Genomic DNA, 26,332 nt, shown 5'->3' with positions numbered 1-26,332 from the left:
TGCTACCCTTTCCACTGAGGTGTCAGTCTGAGCCTCACTGAGGAGATCAGTTATCAGGTCCCCCTCAGACTTCTCCTGCCATCCACTGCAAATATGTGGCACAAGAGTCTCTCTATCACGGAAAGGCTTCATCATGTTAACATGGCAGAATTTGTACCCTGCCTCATGCCTAGCAGCTCTACCATGTAGTTAACATCACTGACATTCCTTACCACATTGAAGGGTCCCTCTCAAGCTTCCTGCAGCTTCTTGGGTCTGACAGGAATGAGCATCATCACCTTTTGTCCCACAGCATACCCTTTGGCTCGAGAATTCCTGTCATACCAGACCTTTTTCTGGTGTTGGACTCCTGTCTGGTTCTCCTGGGCCAAGCCCATGAGCTCCCTAAGCCTTGTCCTGAGGTTTAGGACCTATGCCAAAACAGACTCCTTGTGGGATTCACACTCAGCCTCCACTTATCACAAATCAAATCTAGAGGTCCCCTCACCTCATGCCCATACAGCAACTCAGGGAGTGAAAACCCTGTGGATTCCTGGGGCACCTGTCTGTAAGCAAACAATAGATGAGGTAAATATTTGTCCCACTCCCCCTTACACCAGTCTGCAAATGACCATAGCATGGTTTTTAGTGTAGAGTTTAACCTCTCCACAAGAGCATTAGTCTGAGGGTGGTATATACTTTTTCCCTGTGGAAGTTGGAGTACTCAGAGGCCCCACAATATCCATAGCGACCCTCTGAAATAGCTCCTCTATCACAGACAAAGGCATAAAAGGAGCTTTGACCTTGTCGCCTACTTGACTACTTTTTGGCACTGATCACAGGTCCTGCAATACCTTGTTACATCCCTGGAAATCCGAGACAAATAAAAGTTCTGCATAATACATCTCTTGGTACACTTTATGCCTATATGACCTGCAAAGGGAATGTCATGTGCTATGGCTGTTAATGCCAGATGGTAGGCTCTGGGCTCTACCAACTGCTGTATTTCCTCAACTTCTAGCCCTCCATCAGGGGTCCAGTCTCTCTACAGTAACCCTTTGTTCCAGTATACAGAATCCCCTTTTCCTTGAGAATCAGGTGCCTCCCTAGCTACCTCCCTCAAACCTTGTAATATAGGATCTAAGAGCTGACCCTGTCTCAACTCTCTTTTCTAACGCTTCCCAGCTCCACTTCCACAGGACGTCTGGTCTCTTCTGACAGCAGTGCCTCACTGTCAGCATGGGTACTACTACCCACCTCTGCCCTTGCAGTCACTCTCCTCAAGGGAACGTCAGTACCCACCAACAGCTGTGGCTCATCTTCAGTCTCACTGCTGCAGGGTAACTCCTTCCCTGAAGTAGCCACATCACCAGTCCTGGCTTCAGGTGTGCAGTCTGTCTGGGTTTCCCCCAGGCTACCAGACCCACATACCTGTCTCCAAGCCTGAGTGTGTGTCATTGCATGCACACAAGCTACTGCATTATCAGAATCATTCCTTATCAAGATATCTGCAGGGATATCCTGAAACACACCTACTTGCTTGCTTCCTTTTCCTCCCTCCTAGTCAAAATGAACCCTGGCCAAAGGCATTTGGAATGGGATCCCTCCTAAAGCTCTCACTGGAGTGGACTTCCCAAGCAAGTATTGCTCCCTTTTAACAATTGCAGGCTTCACAATGGTTATATCAAAGGCTCTGTCTGTCTTGGCAGTGGTCTGTTTTCCATCTACCAAGATCGGATATAAACTCTGATGGTAGTTTGGTACTTCTTTTGACTCCAGACAACTTACCACTGGCATTCTGTTATTCCCACTTGCTGGCTCTCCCACTCTTTGTTCCTCACCTTGCCTCGGTGAGCATCTATATGATACATGGCCCCACTGGTTACATTTAACACATTTAACCCTTGATCCCAGCTATGTACTTGAATTAGTGGCTTCCCCTGTTACTGGAGGACTCTGTTGGAGTGGTTTAGGCTGCCCATCATGAGTTCCCTTATATCTATGTTCAGCAATGCCCTGCTTGCTAGGTATTACTCTCCTGTTTTCCCCAGCTCACCTGCAGAGTTGTATTCCCTGTCTGCCAACCAGATTCTCATGTACTTAGGCAAAGTGCTAAGGGCTTGTTCCCTCAACAAAAGGTCTACCGGCTTTTCAAAAGTGGGGACCTGACACCCACTCACCCACCTATGAAAGTAAGTGTTTAGTTCAGTGATATACTTACATACATTTTCATCTGCCTTGCGTCTATGCTCATGAAACTTTTTTCTGTAAGCTTTAGGTGTTAACTTAAAACATTTTAATAAACAGTGCTTAACTTGATCATAATCTAAACAATCAGTATCAGACAGTTTAGAAACAACAGTTACAGCTTTACCATGGCGTAAGGGGGTGAGGAACTGTACCCAGAGCCCTCAGTCAACATTATAGTGCTTGCATACTCTTTCAAATAGATGAATAAAATTATCAAAATTACTACCTTCTTGGTACTGAAAGAGAATTTTGTTAATTTTTATTGGTTCTGGGGTACAGTTACTCCCTTCCCCATTACCTCCATGACCCTGGTGAAGAGTCAGCATTTCCTTTTCATGTTGCCTCTGCCTCTCAGTTTCTTTGGCTTCCAAATGCCTCAGTCTATCTCCTGAATCTACTTTGACCTCCAAATGCCACAGTCTCTCTGCTGATTCTAGTTCCAAATGCTTGGCCTCCAGTTCAAGTCTCTTTAACTCCAGATGGATTTTTAAGTTCTCTGAGGAAAAGTTGAATTGTCCTGTTTTTTCCTGTTTCTGGGAGCTGTACATCCCCAATGCCAGTCTGGTTGTCTTCCTCGTTGCTGGTCTGTGATGCAGCTATGGTTAAGGCTGCGATCATTTCCCCTTTAGTAAGGTTGGCATGCCCCAGCCCTTTGGCTTGGCACATCTCAGCCAACTGTTTCCTTGTTAGCTTGCCATAATCTTCTGCTGACATCATTGCCTGCTCTCCCTGACTAAGCTAACAAAAAGTAAATAAATAAAACTATTGTGATATGAAACCCTGAAAGTCTACTTTATAGCTGCTTGAGAGTACAAACACCTTCTTTAGTTACCACTGTTTACAGGCTGCAGGAATTCAATATCCACGCCACTGCTCAACAATATGTGAGCATGTGATGATCCCACCACTGCCAACCAATAAAATGTGATGCCCACCACTGCTGCCAATATGTGATGTGCACCACTATGTGTCAATTCCATGCTGGGCAGGTAATCAAGGAGCCTGAATCCTCACCACTGATACTGGAGAGGGATGTGCACTTTGAGTACAAATGGATACATGGTATTTCCAGATGCAGACCTCTCTGCATTAAGTACAATTTCACTTATGATCACACAGGGAACACACTAAGCCTGAGGTCTGGATGTCTCTATATATACCCCCCCCTCCAGATCCCAAATAAGACTCCCCACTGGTACAGCTGTACACACACACACACACACACACACACACACACACACACACACACACACACACACACACATTAGAAAGGCTGGCATAGGTCTACTAGCTATGTCCCTTTCTGCCCAGACTATAAAGTAGTTACTGCCACCAGACACTTCACAATCAGCTACTCTAAGGCCCTTAACAAAAGATGTCCAATTATACTGTGCAATATTAATACTAATACAAATGGTAGTAGTTCAACAAGACAGCTAGGCCTTCTGGAGTGGCTTGCACAGTGTCACCAAATAAATATAAGTACTCTCAAAGGTTAGATACTCTCTACAATAACCAGCTGCTATAAAATATTAAATATATTTAATAATAAATAATAAAAGAACATGAAAATACTGCATATATATTCACAGTAAACCACAGAGTTTGAATCACAGAAAATATGGAAAACAACATTGATGGACCGACTCATACAAATAAAGAAATACAATATCTAAACAAAGCTTTACTATATTCCTGACTGAATGTAAGATAATTTACTGTTCCCTAGTAACTCACTTGGGCAAGGCAAGATGAAATACATAAGCAGTCTTTCTAGTCAGGCTCAAAAACAAAATACTCTATGCTCTGAGATCACTCCCTGAAAAATATAATATTCAAGATGATTTTCAGACTGACCTCATCTGGTCACCTGACTTTAGGTTCCCACAATATCTCCTTTTGAAGTTAGAGACAGGACTTTAGCAGACTGCTACAATACACCTTTATGGCAGTGCCTGGAGACCTCCCTCTTTTCACTGAGCTAATGAATAAAGGCTCTGTCCCAGACCCATCATCCTCGGGTCTACTCAGCACTGTGGGGTGCCGTTCAATGCTTTAACAGATCTTTTACATCTCCCTTATTTTTCTTACCATAACCAATTTTGTATGTGTTTGAGACTCAAAATGTCAAGAAATATGCCTCAAGTGCAAAATGAAGTGCACCGAGAGAAGTGACATTCATGTTGGGAGCACATAATAAGAATTATGTTCAGAGACAGACCAACCATAATTCTTTCTAGTTCATGGATATTTAAAAACTCCATGCACTAACAGTTACACAAAAAGAAGTGTAGGAGTATGATGTGTTGTATAGCTTTGAAAGTCATAAAACATGTAGCACCGCCACACCGACAACAGGCAGAATCAAAGTGTCCATCTGAGGAGCCAGTGACTTTAAACGTTGTTAGACACTTTACTCTACCCCACTTTTTTCTGTGTGATGGAGGGATGTCTGACATCTTTTAAACCTGTATAACTTATTGCTGCTGTGTTGTGGTGCCCAGCACATTTATGTGCTAGTGCAAGACTCCAGCATAACAGCACTGAGAGATGCTTAACAAAAATTTGTTAAGTACCTTTATCACAGCAGAGAGTTGTTTAACAAAGTTATTGTTTTCTGAATTTGGTGCATAATCATAGAGTCCCATACACTACGTAATTGTTAACTCTGTAATGTGGCATTTGTTATTTAGTATTGTCTACAAGTAGTCACATGACTGAAACTGCCTAATAATTGACACTAGTTTAGGATTACTCATATTGAATGAAGTTTTCTCCTCATTGCCATTAGTTGTCATATTGTAATACGTCCGATACCAAGAGCTATCCTAGTGTGCAGTACACAATAGTATTCTAAGACTCTCACAAAGCTTATAATTTGGTATAAGTAATCATTAGAAGGGATTTACTGGTCGCACAGTTTGTAGAATAAATAAATTGATGGCTCCATGATAACACACCCAGATTCTATTCTCACAAGGCTGGACAAAAACAGGGTGACAGTGAGATGTCTTTCCAGTATAAAGATCTTTGATATCTCAAAGGCTCAAAAGATCCTCAAACCAACTATGAAATGGTGGTGGTGGTGGTCCATGTGGGTGTAAATGACCTGGCACACAAAACTCTAAGGGAAATGTAATGAGACATTTCCAAGCTCTCCATGCATGTCACAAGTGTAAGAAGGACTCTTGTATAGAGTGCGATCCTGTCTTTAACAAGAATGATGTAAGGGTACAAGGAAAGAAGACAGATTTCAACAATTGGCTTAGTAACTGGTATTAGTGAGGGGTATCCAGAATGCATCAGCATGGGATGAAATGCTGCACTGTCCCTCAATCTTTGCCAAGGATGGCTTGTAACTCTTATTCCAAGGTTTCTACAGCCTGGCTAAAGCCTTTGCTGCCCCCACTGTGCCTTTTCTAGACTCCAGCTAATGGATATTCCAACTTACATAACATAACAAACAAAGCACTAGATGATATCAGTGTAATGCTGCTCAGTGCTAGGAATCTAAATAAAAAAATTCTTGCCATCATAAGCTCACTTTCAAAATCCTCACAGATCAATAGCCTAGTAAATATCTATGATCCTATGAAGCCATAATTGCCTGGCCTTGAAGGCCACCTGCATTTGAAGCACATCCGTGTGTGTTATTACTGAAACCTGGATTAAGAGTACTGAAAGCACCCCTCTATACCAGAGTTTTGCACCTACCACACCTTTAGTTCCTGTGGAAACTGGTGGGGTATCTATCTTTGTTAAAGACCACATAACCTCAAGACAAATTCCCAGGGACCCATGAACCAAGCATATTGAGATTCCACTAAGCCTAAATAAAAATATCGGATCATAGCATGTTGCAGGACTCCTTCAATGATCCCTGAAAGGCATGTACAGTTCTTAAATACATGGATGAACTTCATATACACAAAAACTCCTTCAGTTTGGAATTATTTAATTATCTGTCAATAAACTGGGAGATCTGTACCTCAAATATAGGTTACACCCAAAAATTATTCAGATTCATAAACAAGAATTCCCTGGATCAAATAGTCAAACAGCCCACTACAGTTAGAAGTGTTCTTGACCTGCTCCTTACAAATGTGGCAGCAATATGTACTGTCCCACATTTATACCTCCTTCCCCAGATAAGTCTGACTGCCAACCTTCTTATTCAATCTTAATAAACCAGCTAAGGCAACTATCATATTATTCAAAGACTTCAAATATACAAATTTCCTAGAATACTATGATGAACTCTCTAAGTTCAAATATAATCATACTCCCAAAAAATATAGACATGGCTAGTAATTAAAATAAATTCTACTGTCACATAGAAACATGTATAACCCTGTCAGTCCCACCCAAAACTGAACAAAAAAGAAAAGAAAAGAGCACACCTGCCTGGTGGTCCACATGCATACATAAACAATACAATAAGAGAAAAAAAGTGCATTAGAATACATAGCAAAACTAAAGACCAACAAATCAAGGTTAACATCAAAATGTTATTAAAAGTACTGAAACATCATCAGGAAACTAAGGCTTCCCAGGAACTTAGGCCAGCATTAGAAGCTAAGTATAATTACATATCCTTTTTCATTTATGGCAGGAAGTTACAAAGTAACACTCAGCATTATTACTAATTTACTCAAAGTGGCACAACCTAGTCTGATCCGGTGGATATTATAGATATACTGTCAAACAAATTTAGTGCTAACTTCACCCCAGAGACATCTGTAATAAACCCATATATACCTAAATACCTAAAACTCCCTATCTTCACAAAAGAACACTTGTCAAAAGCACTTTCCAAAACAAAAATACATCCTCTTGGTTCCTGATAGCATACCAGGCTGCCTGCTGACCATTACTAAACATACACCGTTGGACCCTTTCATAAAACTACTCAAGTGAGCTTATCTGTAGGCTTTGTCCTCAAGGTTTGGTGCATAGCAGTTATGATGCCAATTCACAAAGATGGCCTCAGCATAGACCCTGGGGATTACAGACCCATTAGCCTGATGAGCCTCATCTGCAAAGCCATGGAATATCAGTAGCCATGCAAACCAACCAGCAACTCAAAAAGTCAAGGCATGAAAAGCTCAACAGTAATTTAATAATTTACAATAAAAGGATAAGCACTTTTATCCACTATAAAATTGGACTTCATCAGATAATACATTAAATTCAAAGCCCGCCATAAATAATCAAACTTAAGTCACATGAAAAACACCCCTCCAAGTATAAATACATTTAAAGTAACATTGCAACACTGTTAAATCTCTGCTATTAAAATGTGTTACATATAAAATCAATATGTAAATAAAAAAAATGTAACAAAACATGAATGAAAAAACATCTTAATACTATTGTAAATAAAAACAATAATTTTATATGTACCCCTTTTTTTGTATTTCTTTAGTGTATGTCCTTCTTTTCAATAAACTCTTAATGGAAATAATATCGTTCGGACCAGGAGGAGCTATAGCATTAAGATAAATCATCCACCATAACTCCCTTTCCTCAACTCAAATTTTCCAAGGACCACCCCTTGAAGCTTGTTGTATATGTTCTGTAACACAAAACTGAAAATAATGAGTGGAATTCTTGGATATATGTCTACTAAGGGCATTGTTGACTTTTTGTGTACAAATTTCGTAACAATGTTCATATATGTGGTCTCCAAGTCTCCTTTCTGATTCACCGATATAGAACCCATCACAATCTGACAAAGAGCAGCATACGCAATCCTTCTAGTATCACAATTAAATTTCCCAGAAATCTTAAGTCTGATTTTTTTATAGTGAAACTATTTCCCTCTAAGATAGATGTGCATTGTGAGCATACCCTGCAGTTATGCATACCAACCTTGGTGATTCTGGCCACAGTGACCATATTGTCATATAGACATTTACAATTAAACCCTTTCTTGTAGATAGTTCTGGGCTCACTGCCTAATTGGGTGGTAAGTATGCAATCATTCAAAATGAACTGCCAATTTTTCTTCACAATACCACTCACCTCAGGGCTATCAGCTGAGTCAGTTGTGATAAAAGAAAGCTGATAACTAGAAGCATCATGGTTACCGCCAACACATTCTGGTTCCCTATTGAAATCACCCATAGTACTAACATCCAAAATGGGACTAGTAACATTTGCCTTCCTCATGTAAGAAAGGAATATAAATACCATTTAATCTCTTCATAGTAACTTAAATGGGTTTAAGAAAGGATGCTGGATAACCCCTATTTTTGAACATAGTAATTAGCTGCTCACATTCACTCAAAAAATCATCTTCATTGGAAACCATACAAGCAGCAAGTACCAGCTGCCTATAACAACCGCTCTCTTTTGATTTATCGGATGGCTGCTGGAAAAATAGAGAAGTGAATTTGAATATGTAGGTTTCTTCTAAATATTTGAACTGAGTTGGAAATCTATAGGGTTCTTAGTTAATTTAACATCTAAGTAGGCTATGGTCTCTAAACCAACATTATGAGTGAACTGCAAAAATGAAGTTGTATTATTAATGTATGTAAGGAACTCATCCATTTTCTCCAGATCATCTGACCAAGCGATAAAAATATTGTCCAGGTAATAGGTGTAAATACTCCAGGATGAGCAATAAGTACTATTAAAAATATAGAGGTCATCCCAGGGTTTGTTTGTGTCTTTCCGCTTTTCCCGGTTAGGGGTCACCACAGCGGAACTCCGGTCCGCTATTGATTGGCAGTAGATGTTTACGTGCTGGCTTGCTGGGCCTAACGCACAACCTTCAACAAAAGAACGCCCATTCACGCATGTCGCCACACAGAAGATGCTCTAACTGAGAATCGAATGGGCAACGTCTAACTGTGAGGCGACAATGCTACTGCAGCACCACCACCGCAGTCGGGTGCCATAACTATATTGGTATATAACAGACCATATGCAGTACACATGGCAACATCCTTTTCTTGATGAAAATAGTGGTCCTCAAACATAAAATAATTGTTGTATAAAACAATGCCCATTAATGTGGTCAAAGTATTATTCATTTCCTAAGGGAGAGACAAGGGGTGGACCAAATACTCTGTAAACCAATCTAACCCTGTGATGTGAGGAATGCACGTAAACAAATTTTGTACATTTATCATAATAAAAATTAAATCTCTAGCACTGGCAAGTTTATTAACTCATCATAAACTCACACAAATCTTTGCATATATGTGAAATATTATTATAAATACTATTGTTCAAATGATGATCAATATGTTATGCCAAGAAACCAGTCTTGGATATGCCAGCATCCACAATCAGCCAAAAAGGAGGGCACTCCAGACATTTATGTATTTTTGGTACACCGAATAGTTTAGGAATCATGGGATTCTTAACTGATAAAAAAATGTATTCTTCCTGACTGATCTCTTTCTGCATAAGCATGTTGTATAGTGCTGCATCAATTTTAAGATATGATAGATGCACGTCATTAAGTGATACCTCTGTATAAGCATGATCATAAAGTAAACTGAACATAGATTGTAATAATCTATTTGGTGCATAACAACTAATCCCCTACCTTTATCAGGACACATGAACCTTAAGTAATTTTCTTGTTTTATTTCATTTTTTATGTCCTGTTGATGGGGGATTAGATTGTACCACGGAAACAATGAGTATTTATTATGCAAATGTATCAAAGCCATCTCACAGACCTGCTCAAACAGTTTAAGGGACAGATGTAAGTTAGGATTAAATGTACTAGGAACCCATAGTGCTGGCATGGCAGTATTAGAGTTAACATGATTAGCCATGATAAATTGTAAATTCTAGTTCTTAGCATACTGTTCAACTTTTTGTGCCTTGACTTTTTGGTTTTTGAAGCCATGGAATGTGTAATAAAAGACATCATATCTAAAATATAAAATATTTCATAAGACTTGACCCCCAAAAGTTTGACTTTAAGTATAGATCCTGTCTAATAAGTATGGTGATTTTTGGGGGGTTTGTAACACAAGCAGTGGAAAGTGGTCTACTGTTTGGCATATACATATGTGATCTACAAATCAAATACCAGTAACTCTGGTTAATCAAGTCTGCTGATGCTTATAAACTGGATGTTATGTTTGATTCCCCTTCTGACATGTAGATGCTACAAAGTGAACTTATACATGTTGGTAGCTGGTGCACTGACAAACAGCTAAAATTAAATGCTAAAAAATGCAACATTGTTGCATTTGGAAAACAAACTTTCCACCTACTTTATAGTATACAAAATGCAACACTCCAAAACAAAGGTATGTGAGAGATCCTGGAACATGGTAGATAACTGCCTCTACTTCAACCATCATTTTGCAACAGTGGTCAGGAAATTCTATAGTCTGGTACAGCTGATCATAAAGGGTATTTCCTAGGTCCAAAGAAGTCCTGACCCCCTCTATATTCTTCTCTGATCAGGCCCATCATACAATATAATGTCCCCTTAGAAATGTTATCTTACTAAACATATCAAGCAGTTAGAGAGATCCAGAAGGTTCCTGACCAAAAAAAGATAATGAGACTAAAACACCTGGGGTATCAAGAGAGGGTAAAGGACTTCTCTTCGTATTTAGTGGCCTAGTGACTCCTTAGGGGCAATCTATGCATTGCCTTCTGGGCCATTTTAGGGATCTAGCAGTCTACGACCACTTACTTCTCAAACATCAGTCCAGCAAACACTAGAACCAGAAATCTGTACCTGCTTCAGCAAATAAGCAAATCATGGTGGAAAGACAGATTTGTCATGCAATTGCTTTCCCTTCACTTGAATAAACTTTCTGTGCAGATCAATCAATTTGACAGACAATATCCCTTTAAGAGGGAATTAGTTGTATGGGTATTCAAAAATACACCCCAGGTGTGACTGCCTTATTGCTTGTTGAAAAAGAAGGTAAGGTCTAAGGGTAGGTACTGGCAAGGTGTAAATTACCACATGGTCCATTTGCCTTGTATATTTTACAATTCTATGTTTCTGTAAAATTCCCTCAGTGAAACTCTTGAAATTTGCAAGGCTATATTTCTCAGCCAGTCCACTCTAATGCTATATTAAATAAGTATTGTATACAGAAGAAAAGAAAAGAAATGACAATAAAGTAAAATATAAACAGCTCTTCAGTAAAATCATTGCTCTTTACCACAAATGAGACAAGGAAAAAGACAGAAGAATAATACAAAACTGTAGTTAATGTTGTAAAAATTGATTGAATTAGTTCAATTAATGATGGCAACTCCACTTTCCTCCTAAACTTTCTATATTGCAGGTAATCCCAAGTGCTAGAATCACATGAAAATAAACTAATAGTAACTTCAAGTATGCCAGGAAACATATATTTACATTTTGATTCAGTAGTAACCAAGCCTGATACTGCTAATAGCCAAATGTATAGGCACTATGTATGTGTGGCTATTATAACAAACAATTATTAGGTGTGTATGCCTTGCTTAATCTTTAAAACATGGAAAAGTACACTCAGGCAATATTAATTAATGTCTTTGGTAAGCAGTGCTTCAGAATGCAAACTTTACACTATAGCTCTATAAAATATTAGCGTTCAAGGGCTACTATGCATAAATAATCTAATATTGTAATTTCTGAAAAGCATACTCATTTAAGTTCGACAGATATTAAGTACCCCCTTTAAGTAAATAATTAATGTACTTATAAAATGTATACAGTCTGCAGTTAGAGTTGTTGAGAAAAATATACTTGACAATAAGCACAGCAAAGCATACCTGTAAATCCCTTATACAAGCTGCAGTTCTCTGTCACCTGCTCTGATTAATCAGGAGGATAAGCTGCCACTTGATTATTTAAGTTTGGGTATTGTTTGCACTTTCAGTGAGTGATGCTTCTTCCTGATTATCTGTGCAACAAATGATTGCCTCTTGCTTCTACACATTTCTCATACTCAGTCATAGTTCAAGCACTGACGGTTTTGTATTTCTCTAACAGCTATTTTGTTTTTTTTTTTATCTGAATTACATCATGGCATCTATTGATAAAGTCATCTATTTGAACACATACATTAGGTGATCTTTAAACTTACCCTAACAGTGTCACAAACATTTCTAACTTTATTTTGCAGCAGCCCGTGAGCTGTTTGGAACCCTGATGAGTCAAAGTGAAAGTGGATGAAGTTAAACTGCTTTGAGAATGTACAGAACTATGCTGTAAATAATAAATTTAAATTTGTAATTGCAGTCTTAGTTCTGGGGGTCACATCTGTAAAACAACAGTGTCACGCAAAGAATTTGGCAGCTGCAACATACTGTAAATCAAATGGAGTTAATACGCCTGTGGAATCTGTTCTCTGAATATTATATGATAACTTTTTCACTAGTGTCTAATATTTCGGTTATAAGCATCTCCCTGCAAGCACTGCTTTTAAGTCTTCATTTCTATCATATCAATCAATCAGTCAATCACAAAATCAATACAATAGCAAAAAAAAAAAAAAACTCTAGGGAAAATGATAAGAAGTGCTACAGGAAAAAGAGCACTATGGTGAGGGCAAAACATTATGAACAGAAATGAAATGTAGGAAGGGATAAAAAAATGAAAACTGGATTTACAGTGAACACAATGCATTTTCAAACCACTGTGCTCTTCTAGCACACAGGCCTAGCTCCCTTTGTGCCTAAAGAAATTGCCATATGTATGTCAATACATAAAATATTCAGCACATAGAAAAGCAACTGATCGACCACCTATCGAAAATTAAAACTAAACATTGTTTTTGCAGGGCAGCAATCCCCCATGCACCCCCACACACCACACTAATAAAATATACCAACTCTGAGATCACACTACAGTGGGGAAATGTTAAATTCCTCAAACCCTACTGTACCATGATCTCAAACAGAAAAGCCAGCATGTTCGATCAACAGATTTTCTGTCAGTTGTATTGGCTTTTTTTGCATTCTACAACTTGTAGGTAATCTGAATTATCACGCCCTCTAGGACACAACATATTAAATAGTTGTGAAAACATAAGGAAAAGCTAAATAAGTTATTAAGTCCTTCTGTCTACTTCACTCATGATGCTGTACTACTGTAAAAACAGTGACAGTGTGAAGCTCAGTACTAAACAACCTTTATTCCATGTTGTCCTAATTTGGTAATGCTGATTTATTGTATTTAATTTTATTTAAATGTGTTAACCAGAGTAGACCACTGTTCACAAATGAGCAGTTTCAATCTCAGCACAAGTCTCTGTGCTTATAGCTGCAAGGTCATTGTGTTCTACATTTACTGCTTGTTCGATCTCCACTGTTGACAGATAGTGGTGAATGTCATACATACATAGCAACAGTCGCTACTTGAGCAACTCTAGTTCAAACCTAGGGTTAACATTAGCAAAGTAAATACATAAAACTAAGAACCACAGTCAATCAAAATAAGTAAATAAATAAATAACAGCACGACCAAGTCAGAAGGTCAGATATCCACAGCAAACAAAATGTTTAATTAACTTCCTTTAGTGCTTTCATCTGAAAAGTACAAGAGACTTTCAGAGTGAAAAAACGTTCAACATACACACCCATAAATACCCCTTCTTTAATTAATTATTCACCTAGGAAACAATTAATAAATAAGTTAGCCTTAAAGATGTAAGACAAGTAAACCAAATATAAGCATCCCAAATCCTAAAAATTGTATACCATGTCATAAAAAATTAAAAGACCATATAAATATAAAACATATATTTGGCAAGATTTTAATTTTAAAACACTACCAATAGACAAATAGTCATTCAGCCCTGGGTACTGGTTAGCATTTAACCTGAGTTGCCATAGGAGCTCCCTGTATTCTAGGAGATCCTCCCATGGTCCAACCCTCCCAGTTTTAGAGACCAAGTCCAAACCAAAAAATGAAAAATAATTGTTAGATATTATGAATGTAAGGCTGAAATTAATTCTGTTGTAAATATGCTGAAAGATAAAGCATAGAATAAAAAGTTTGCTTGAATATATGTATAGAGTTTAGCAATGTAAAATGTGCATTCATACTATATGTATAACAGACAGGCTTCTCTTCACAGCATCAAAAAGAAAAAGCCTAACAAACTAACAAAGCAATATTGGAAAGCAAGGATTACATGATTTTCTCATGTTTGCAGAACAAATATCTATTAACAGACATCCTTTTTTTATAAACTCAGCAATACGTGATGTTTTTTCAGAAGGAACAGAACAGATGTTTCCTTTCATATTTCTGTTATTCTGATTGCATGCATTTTCACATCAGCAGAACAGCTGACAGGACAATAGAAAAGTCTAAAAACAGACATTATGTGACTTCCCACAGAAGGCCAAAAAACATACCAAGAGGAAATAACATCTATGTGCGTGACTAGCACTCTATATGACAATTGTAGTAATTCAGTTATGTGAGAGAGGGACAGAGAGAGGTATTTTGTATTTGTCATCATTCATATCTGTAATGAAGGAAAACTTTGTAAATATATGCTACAATCTGACAGAAATAGTACATGTCGTTTGTTATAAAATAAGTTATCTGTAACTGTGCTTATAGCTGCAAAATATATTTCTTTATCAGTGTGTAATTTGAAAGGCTTGGTGCTTTAAACAGACTACAGATGGAGTCATGCAAAGTTCTGTGACTTTGATTTCAGCAGTAAACAGCTCAGCAAGACTGTGTGTCTTAAGAAGACTTTGGATCCAGCACAGCATAGAAACAGAGCACACAAATTAAAATAAATTTTTCAGTGGTGACCACTGACAACGTTCCTAGCCTGTATCCAAAAACAGGGGGAGTGAATGGATAATGCCTTGTATAAGGTCACTCCTATAAAAGCACAGTAACTAACGTTTATGTGAAGTACTTCAGATTTCTACAGTTTTCTACAATTTTCTACAGTTTGCAGCAATAATACAGTTTAATAGATGTCTAAATCTGGTGAGACTGCATTGCAGGAAGGTGAGCAGTTCCATAAATTCTCCAGAAAAGGTACAATACAAAGTTGTAAGACTGAAACTGCCAGTTTTGCTGTACCAAATTCACAAGTGACTACAGAGACTTTTCAGCCATCTACAGTAAAGCAGCTTGGCCATCTTCCTCTCTGTTGACTGGTAAGAACATTTTTCTTGGTTACATACAGTATGAATGCCATAGAGGTAATAATAATAACAGAATGAAATGTATATACTGCATATTAGCAAATGTAAAACCTTATTAGGGCACGTTAATAGTAAGGCATTATGCAAATGGATTGCAAGTTAATAGTAAGGCATTATGCAAATGAATTACAATATTTGACTGGTATCTGAAACAAAATCATGTGTGGTATAAAAAATGTTTATTGTGTGCACAATGTCATAAAAATACACTGCATGCCACTATTCAAAGGTTAGACTGCACAGACAAAAACTGTAATGGTAAAGAACCAAGAAAAGTTAATATGCTGACATTATATTCAGAGTTAGACAGTTATGTTCTGTCACCAGATGTAAAAGGTTTATTTCAGAGTTACAACAGTCAAATCAGTTACTGATAGAACCTCTAGTACATTTTGTTACAAAAGAATGTAATAAACTTCTAAAAGACAGACACAATGAGTTCAGGAAGCTTAGACAAGTTATACATACATCTTTTCAAAAGTGCATAGGAGTTTCAAATTCAGCAGAACAGCTTACTAAAGAATGTCAGAAAGACCATGTAACATTACAGGAAATTCTTTAACAGCAGTTGCAGGATAAAGGAAATAAATTAGCTGAACTGACAGAGACTGGGAACTTCCAGCATACACAGCTAATCTGTGCAAAATAAATATATTTTATAATATGTTTATGTATTGAAAATGGTTAAATATACATGGTAGGATCTCAATCTGGACAAATCATTATTAAATGTTTTACTTTTATTCAACTAAAGCAAGACATTTATCAGTAGTACAGTCTATATCTGCTATTCTAATAGCATATTCAAAAGGTACACACCAGTTTTAGTGTATAAAAATTAAATAAAAATAGTTACACAAAACTGTTCTAGTGCATAAAAATCAAATGCAAATAGTTAATAAGAGTAAAAATTTCAAGTCACAAGACTGATATGCTTGTATAAAGATATACAGATGCAAGACAGGCATGCATGTATGTTCTTTTCATCTAAAATACATCTGTTACAATGCACACAAGAAAAAGGCAGACAACAGCAAATATAAATAATGTAAATATAAATGTGTTAGTTAAGCGAATATCTATTTTGTTTTTTTACAATTTTTATATAATTGTATAGTAACACCACCCCAAACAGTTAAAGTTCTGAATTTTAAAAAGAAATAAAATCACAGATGGTATTAGTCAAACAGTCTTTGTAAAATGAATGGCAGAGCAGTTAAATAAATAAAAAAATACTGAAATCCATGTAAGCTAATTGTAAAATAATGTCTATTTATGTAGTATAAATGCATAGTTATGCAAATCACAAATATAATACTAAGTGTTTTATAACTGCATTTTACTAACAGATGATTAAAGGAAAAATGCTAAAAGGGTTAAATGAAATGTGAGCTCAGACCTTCCTAGACTAAATGAATATTTACAGGAAATGTTGGAAAGATAAGATAAACAAGATTGATTGCCAGACAAGTAGCTTGAGTTGTTCTAAAGCATTATTGTTATTAAAACATAATTGTTAAAATGTTTGCATGCAACACTATTTGGTAATTGTAATAAAATGTCACAATTGTGCATAGATGTCACTGATAATCTATTTGCAAGTAAATGTTTAAAGTAAAAAAAAAACTCAGTTGCATCAAGTACAGCCAGCAAATGGGCTATAGTATACATACAGTTCAAATCAATTGTACAGGAGGGTGTAAATACCTACTAGTTGTAATAAACAGCAAAAGCTTTATAAAAATTATAGACAGGAGTCTATAGTTTGGTAGCCCAGTGGAGCAAATGTATAACCAAAATATACGGGCTGGTATACATTCTATTCTCAAAGCATAAAGCAAATAAACAATAGTGCAATACTACAGGGGGACGGGCACTTTCTCAGTTTTACACTGACTGTATAAGCAGTACTGCACAAGGGTCTAAAATAAAGCTTCCTTCTTGACAATACTCTTTTAGGGGGGAAGGAAAAAACAGATATTAGTGTATCAGAAATACTGGTAAACTGGATTAAACCTGACAGGATAAGATATTTTACAAGTTGTTAATAGCTATCATAATAGTTATTATTGTATTTTTTAGTATTAAATTGTATTGACAACCTGTTAAACTGTAAAGCTATACAAGAGATGGTTTAAAAAACAAGAGATGGCTTAAAATTGCTTTATTACAGCTATAAAAGAGAGAGTAAAGATATGTAAAAAATTGAACAAGACTGGTCACTATTTTTAATATTTTTTGGCAAAACAATGTTGGTGTAAAAAAGCATGAATGTTTCTAATTGCTGAGTATGTAGTTTAAAATAACAGGACGTATGCCTCTGGTGGCAATTCCACTAAATACTTCTAAAGAAACATAAGAAGTTTCCAAAATTTTGCTTAATATTAATGTTATTAAATTTGTAAGATTAGACTAAATATACTTTATAGTCTTTGTATGTACAAATGCAGAAAAATTCAGTACAAATGATAGTCTTTGTATGTACAATAAATGTGTAAAAAAACATGTTTAAAAAAAAATATTGGGTCCAGGGTATCTACTAGATTGAAATGCATGAATAACAAACAGTCTGTATAAATACCTACTATACAGGATACATTGTAATAAGTTCAAAAGTAATATTATCACTGGTTTTAAGTTGGAGTCTTATTACTGGTTTTTGGACCATCATTTTAAATTATATTAAAATATTGTATTCATACAGCTAATTGACTAATATGTAAATAGCATTCTTCAGAGCAGACTTCACTGTCAACTAAAGTGTATGGACAGTTCAGAGACATGACCACAATGTTATGGTTAAAATGACATTAAAACTGTATATTTTCAGCAGTGTATAAATGCTTGCAGTAGCACATGGTTCTTGTCTCTTATAGTTAATTGAACAGTTGCAAAGAGCTAATAAAAGAGTTCTAAGTCATAAATTAAATTCTGTGATTGCAAAAGAATAAATTATTCAAGTTAAAAAATAAAATTAAAGCAGACACAGCTCATTATTAATAAAATATGTTCACAGAATGTCTGAAAAAAAGTTGTTAAATACATTCAGTTTTGGTAGTAATACTTAATATCATTGTATTAACTGTGTAAAATTGCATTTTGACTTGTATAAAAAAAAAGACTAAAGGTTTTGTTTCTTAATGTGTTTTCTATATAGAATGTTTTGAGTATGTTTAAAATAGAGGGAATTGTTAGATATTATGAATGTAAGGCTGAAATTAATTCTGTTGTAAATATGCTGAAAGATAAAGCATAGAATAAAAAGTTTGCTTGAATATATGTATAGAGTTTAGCAATGTAAAATGTGCATTCATACTATATGTATAACAGACAGGCTTCTCTTCACAGCATCAAAAAGAAAAAGCCTAACAAAGCAATATTGGAAAGCAAGGATTACATGATTTTCTCATGTTTGCAGAACAAATATCTGTTAACAGACATCCTTTTTTTATAAACTCAGCAATATGTGATGTTTTTTCAGAAGGAACAGAACAGATGTTTCCTTTCATATTTCTGTTATTCTGATTGCGTGCATTTGTGCATTTTCACATCAGCAGAACTGCTGACAGGACAATAGAAAAGTCTAAAAACAGACTTTATGTGACTTCCCACAGAAGGCCAAAAAACATACCAAGAGGAAATAACATATATGTCTAGCACTCTATATAACAATTGTAGTAATTCAGTTATGTGAGAGAGGGACAGAGAGAGGTATTTTGTATTTGTCATCATTCATATCTGTAATAAAGGAAAACTTTGTAAATATATGCTACAATCTGACAGAAATAGTACGTGATGTTTGTTATAAAATAAGTTATCTGTAACTGTGCTTATAGCTGCAAAATATATTTCTTTATCAGTGTGCAATTTGAAAGGCTTGGTGCTTTAAACAGACTACAGATGGAGTCATGTAAAGTTCTGTGACTTGGATTTCAGCAGTAAACAGCACAGCAAGACTGTGTGTCTTAAGAAGACTTTGAATCCAGCACAGCATAGAAGCAGAGCATGTGAATTAAAATACATTTTTCAATAATGTCCACTGTTGTTGCTAATATGTTTAGCTAAAGAGTTGTTGGGCTTGTTTTTTCGAATGTCCAGGGAGTGTTCATAAATACGATCCTTGAACTTGCGCTGGGTCTGTCCCACATAAAACCCTGGATAAAGTTGGCACAAAGCCAAATACACAATACCAGAAGTACTATAGTCACAATAAAAGGTTGCCTTAATTCTGTGACCATTAACCTTCACATTGTCCAAAACCAGTATATATTTACACTGGGGACAAGCCTCACATTTCACAGTTCCTAGTTTCTTCTGTGTAGAAAAACAAACATTGTTTCCCTGTTCTAAACAGTTTTTTATGGTTTTCCCCTTTTATAAACAATCATGGGTTTGTCACCAAACTTACCAATAGTACTATTAAACAGGGAGAATATGCTCCAGTTCTTATAAAAAAATTGGTCGGATGTGGGCATCTTCATTATACAATTCAGTAATGAATGAATGATGGCTGCTTTAGCAAAACATGCAGACAAGGGATACTGTTTCCATATTTTACATTATCAGCGCAGAAACAAAACATTCCACAATGTCACTATAATTCTGTTATGGAAATAAACTCTTCCTTCTTTCTCTCTGCTTGAAAAGAATCCTCACTCTTACCAGACCCATTGTTTCTTTAAACTTTTTTGTCCAACTGCTCTATCAAGAACCTTACACATAGTTAGCATCACTCTACTGTATGCTTGTGATAGTGAGTTAATGTTAATGACCACATTTAGTGAAACAGCACTACTTACTTTTAAGAAGCCAGATGATCCAAAGTAATCTTCATACATAGCCTAGACTCTTGATGAATACATGAAAAACAGACATAAAGCTGGACAGACTATGTGCTAAGTTAGAATAGTTCCAGAGTTCGCACTTTACTTTGCGCTCCCAGATTCTTGCAATATCTCAAGCCTAGGTTAAACTACACTCTCTGAATAGCAGATAAAATGTATTGGGCTTCTCAATCTATAAAAAAATGGGACTGCCAAAAGGACAGGTATAATTGCCATACTGAACCACTTGTATCTAAGATAGATGAAGACCAGCTACCTAAAGCTGTGGGCAGAGAAGTCTTTAGAGTTTGAGTTCCTATTGAAATGGCAAAAACACTAACAGTAGGTTACATTTATCTGAAGTCTGACAATTTTCAAAAACTTCTATGCTATGGAAGTTTGAAAGTTCTGGTACCACAGAACTTGTCTGGGTCTATATTATAACATTGAATTTTATAAAGTTCAAATGTTATAATATCGAACCAGTTTTGTTGAACGCTGAAAACAGCGAAGGTGCAGGACACCGAATTCTTTCCCAGGGAAAGAATTTGGTGGGCCATTACTGTGGCTTCGCTGTTTTCAGCGTTCAATATGTTGGAGCATTACGGGTCGGGTTCAGGTAAGTGTGCGATTGTGTGTAGGTTAGGGGGCGGGTTAGGTGAGTTAGGGTTAGGGAGCGGGTCAGGTAAGTGTGCAGCTGTGTGTAGGTTAGGGTAGGGGGCAGGTTAGGTGAGTTAAGGTTAGGGCATGGGTGAGGTGAGTGTGCGATAGTAACAGACCTTAGGGTTAGGGTCGGGTTAAGGTAAGTGGATAGCTAGTAGTGTATGTAAAGTTTAGTTTAGGTTTAGGTGTAGGATTTTAAGTGTATGTGTGTGGATTGCTGTTTTTTGTGTGGGTTTGTGTTGTGTGTATGTTTCTCGGAATAGCGATTTTTTTCCTTGGGGAAAAAAATCGCTATTCTGACTGTTCGATGTTTGTGGATTTCGATGTTTAGGGTTCTATATTATAACATTCGATCTTTGTAGATTTCGATGTTATAATATAGACCCACTTGTCCTACTAGGGAACTTTACTATCCAGTGGCTTGTTTGTCTCATTCTTTCTTTCTTTGCTATATTTTGACTTGTATACAAGGGTCTGTCTACCTTGCAAGCATTCATTTAGAGTGAAGCCACAGGGAGAAAAGCTCCAAAACAGAAATATATTATTATAATAAACAGAAATATAATAAAGGAGATGTTAGTCACTGGGTAAAATAGCACAGATAATACCAAGGGTAGATAAACTGTAACTACTGAACAGGATGTTTGTAATGCTATCAAAGGTTACCTTTAGGTGCCCAGTGGTAGGAAGGTTGACATTCTTCCTGTTAATTAAAAATTGTTGAATTGGTATAAATTATTATTTTTTATTATTATTTTTTTTTACTTTCATTAGGTCTGAGATCATCAGCTTTATTAAACTGAGTAGACTATTGACAAAATATTGATACTATTGCTGGCAGCTGAATGTATCACCAATAGCTCATCCTTCTGCAACACATTCAGACATGGGTGTGATGACTTAGATGACAAAAGATAAGAAGTTTATAGATAAATTAGAGAAGAATAGAGCTTGTCAAGTGAGCATGTTTGGAAGGAAAAATAGCCACTGCACAATACTTAAGTTAGTATACTAGTGGTATATTTGTTCTTGTTGTGTTTTTACTTGTTTCATTTTATATGCTTTTGTTAATACTTTGGATGCTTTTGATTTCTTCTGTTTTGATCTTGTTTATTTTAATCATGGATTCACATTTATGCTGAAACATACTAATTGTAAACTTCTTCCAGCATTAACCACTTTTTGATCAAAAATTAAGAAAATATATCAGCTGTAAAATATGAACTCTTTGAAGCTTCTTGGTCCAATATCTAAGCCAATAGTAACCCAAATGAGGCTACCCTAGCACTTACAAAATCATAACTATACCTATAAAACAAACACTTACTCACTGTCTCCAGATTACTTAAAAAACAGTCTAAAGCAATGGCTATCTAAAGAGCTAAAGACTCTCTACAAACTGCAAGATTCAGTTTGAAAACAATCTTCCCCAGGCAACAAAGTCAAATTAATTCAATTAAGAAATGTAGCCAAAAAAGAAGATGCAGACTTTGTTCAACTAAAACAAAACTAACTCATTATGAAACAAACAAAACAACTAAAACAAAATCATCAGCATCACAATTCATTCTCAATATTATGACCCCTAAAGTTTCAATGTAATATCTACTACTTCAGGCCTACTATGTCCTACTGACTTCCTTAAAGAACGCTAATCCCTCACTCACCACCATCTATCCCAATAATGCTCCCCACTTTTGCTCCCATGTTTTATTTAAAAAAACAGTCTCAACCAAAGATATCATAAAAGTCCAAGAACAAATCCTATGTGATGCCTCCCCAGGAACAGATGGCCTCTTACCATGGCTAATCTCTCTATGTAAAGACTATTTAATACCTCCATTTTTGCATCTCTACAGCTTCTGCCTTAACATTCGATTTATAGAAACAGGCAACAGTTAAATCCATCCCCAAAGTTACCAAACTTGCAGAAACAAAGGGCTTTAAGTCCATTTCAATCATACCAACACTAAGAAAGAATCTCATGAAAATGGTCTTCTCAGAAATAACAATTAAAACTATAATATTCTACTTCTGGTATTGTACACTATTCTACTTCTGGTATTGCATCTAAGTAGAAATCCACAAGATGCAAACTCTCAGACAATATCATAAGTATTTCAACTTCTCTGGCTACAACATACTGACAATCAATAGTGCATGAGCAACTCTGTGCGAATGCATTGAAAAAAGAGAAAGCAAGTTGGTAAAACAGGCAGAGAAAAGGGAGACAGCTATACAGAAGGTGAATAAACAAACCAGCAGCAAAGTGACCAAATTGAGTCAACTTCCTGCTAAACATCAGGACGGTGAAGATTTAGGTGAAAAGATAAATAAGCTGTATGCAGAGATGATTCAGATAAGGGACTCCTTTATGGACTACAGAAAAAAAACTGATAAAATAATAGAGAAAGTTGATGATGCATTGAACAGACATTCAGATGAACTTGGAGCCTTGCAGTCAGGAATAAAAATCTTTCAGGTAAAGTAGAGGAGTTAATGATAACAAAGTAAGAGAATGAGCTGAATCTACAGGAACTTGTGGACAAAAAGGGAACAGATACTCACTGGTTTACTAACTTACCAGAAGGAGTGGAAATGTAATGTATAAAGACGGGTCTACTTCATATGACTGAAATTTCATTTGACTGAATTTCATTTGACTGAGACCATAATACCAAATTTTCAAAACACTGAAAACTCATTTGACTGAATCTCATTATATTGAATTGTAAGCCATAGACATGAGGTGGGTTTCCCTTCTCCTGTGACTTGCTTGTGATAAAAAGAATGACTAACTTATAGTGCCGAGTGTCAGAATACCAATAGTCATGTAGAAAGTATTGTTGTAGTGTTTCTAAATGTGGGTATGTCTATTTACATTTTTATGGGAAGTATCTCAAGTAATATGGAGGATGTTTTGTGCATTCCCAGCAGTAGTGACAGTATGTAGACTACTGTAAGGTAAGTAAAAGGTATATGCCATTTTCCCCACTGTAGTGCGATCCTGGAGTTAGTATATATAGTTATGGGGGTGTGGGGAGTGTAGCTCCTACACCTAGCTTGGTTTTATATTGTCCAGTTTCTGTTAAGAGGATACATAAGTAGTTTTTAAGTTCTGGATAGAGTTAGTCATTGGTGTTGTTAAGTGTGCATGTGTATGGCTTTTCAAGTTAGAATTTTGACATTTAGCATTGTAAGGTTTCAGTATTATGAGTTTCAGTCAAGTGAGTTTTCAGTATTTTGAAAATTAGGTATTTTGGTCTCAGTCAAATGAAAGTCAGTTAAATAAAATTTCAGTCATGTGAAGTAGACCCATAAAGACACATATCATTACCAGATGGAAAAAAACAATAGAACTCGGTTGAGCAGGTATTGACAAAACATTTGTCAAACTCCTCAAAAAGTGAATAAGTCTAGAAAATGTCAAATCTTTGGCTAGAAATGCTTCCATAAATATTTTTACACACCAAATATAGTGAGCACTCAGAATGAAATAGGACACTGGAGACACATATTCTGAGGTTGTATCTTGTTGAACATGTTTAGGGATGATGTAAAAGAATTAGAAAAAAATACAGGGGTGCACTTGGGAAGAGGATGAGGGAGAATATCTGTTAAACTTGGAAAGAGAGATGACAAGTACTCAGGCCACCATGGGCTTAGTACAATTACTGTGGTCTGTATCTAAGAAGGCCGTAACCAAAATGTGGAAAGTATAGGAATCCCCTACAATAGAGGAAGTGATCACCTTGAGGAGGGAATTGGAATTCCAAGGCAATATACTTTTTAAGTGGAAAAAGAACAGATTTCATAAAAGCAAGTGATCACTATGAGATGCAACTGTAGTAAGGCTTAACAATGCAAGAAATGTCAGACTGTAGGTCAGAACAGCTTGTATGAAGAGACTATCTTGAACTGTTAGAAGACCGTTTAAATGCAAGGCTGAAAGAAAGGATAGGAGGTCCACAGGTGACTTGGAATGAATGAATAATATGAAATTACGTTCACTCTTAGGAAGAATACAATACAGTAAGTTGGTTCTGGAATGGCTCTATGTATAAAAGGTGAAGGTGAAGAGGACCACAGCAGTCAAAAATTACTGTATTCCACAGCAAGTGGGTCTTGAATTTTTCCTTGATTCCCTTATAGCATAGGTCTTTTTGAGTACCAGAAGTATACATTTATTAGTTGACATGATGGGCTTAGTATTTGACAACATTTTGTTTTGTTTTTTGAAGGTAAGATGAACAAACAGATCAAGGGTAGAAATTTACCTTAAATTTTTAGATGATATTTTTATTTTATGGAAAAGTCTAAAGGAAGTTATCAAAAAGTATATTATTTATATAAATAATACTACGCAATTTTTAAAGTTCACCTACCATGCTGATTATAGTAGTATAAATTATTTGGATGTAACTATTAAAAAGGGGAGAAAGGGTTTTGTTTCTAACATCTTCTGAAAACCAGCTTTTAGTAATAATTACCTACATTTTGAAAGTTTGCCCGCTTACAAACAGAAGAAGAGTTTAATGAAGGGATAACTTATCAGAATATCTATAATGGTGTCTGATGATGTGACTTTTAATGTCAAGGTTAAAAAAGTACTTGACACGTTTTTGTCAAGAGATACCCAGAGAAGATGTTAGTAATACAATTATTAAACATAGGTATAATGAATACCCCTTTGTTAGAAAATAAGTTGGTCAAGAACCAGAACATTGAAGAATAGAGAAAAGATATTTTGAAAGAGCTTTGGTGCGAACATATAGCAACTGGGGTAATATTTATATAATTAGGCATAACTGGAATATACTGAAAAGTGATGAAAAAACATATAAATTTCTGGGTGAACATCCAAAATATGTTTTAAGACTGGAAGCAACATTATGTGTATGTCAGAAATGGAAAGAAAATCTAGGTTTGAATTCTGATGCAAAATGTAAAAAAGTGACTACAAAATATGGCAAGTGTAGTCAATGGGCATTTATATTAGAAGTTGATCAATTTTAAATAATGATCCCAAGTCTGTAATGTATCTTAAAGTAGGGAATTATAGAACCACAGGTATAGTGTATTTAGTGATTTTTGACACATGTACAAGTTTTTATGTAGGCAAGAGAAAAAAGGCTTTAAGAGTTAGGATAAAAGAGCATTTGTACGATATAAAAAACTGTAATGAAAACAATAGGCTATACAAGCATGGAATAAAATGTGAGGATTTTTAAGAGACTTAAGTTCATTTTTTGGACCAGGTAGTGAGGGACCAATGGGTGGGATGTGGGATGTTTTATTAGAACTCTAGGTTCTTTTATGGTAATTGAAACTTGGTGCCCACATTCTCCCAGGGTCAAATGACAAAGTGTCTATTATTCCTGCTTTACAGTTAAGATCTAGTAAAGTATAAGTATTGTTTGAATGATAATTTTTAGTATATTTTTATAGGGTATGTT

This window comes from Protopterus annectens, chromosome 2.part0, assembly GCF_019279795.1.
Source record: "Protopterus annectens isolate FY-2018-M chromosome 2.part0, PAN1.0, whole genome shotgun sequence".
NCBI lineage: Eukaryota > Metazoa > Chordata > Ceratodontiformes > Protopteridae > Protopterus > Protopterus annectens.
Note: the sequence above shows the minus strand (reverse complement) of the source record.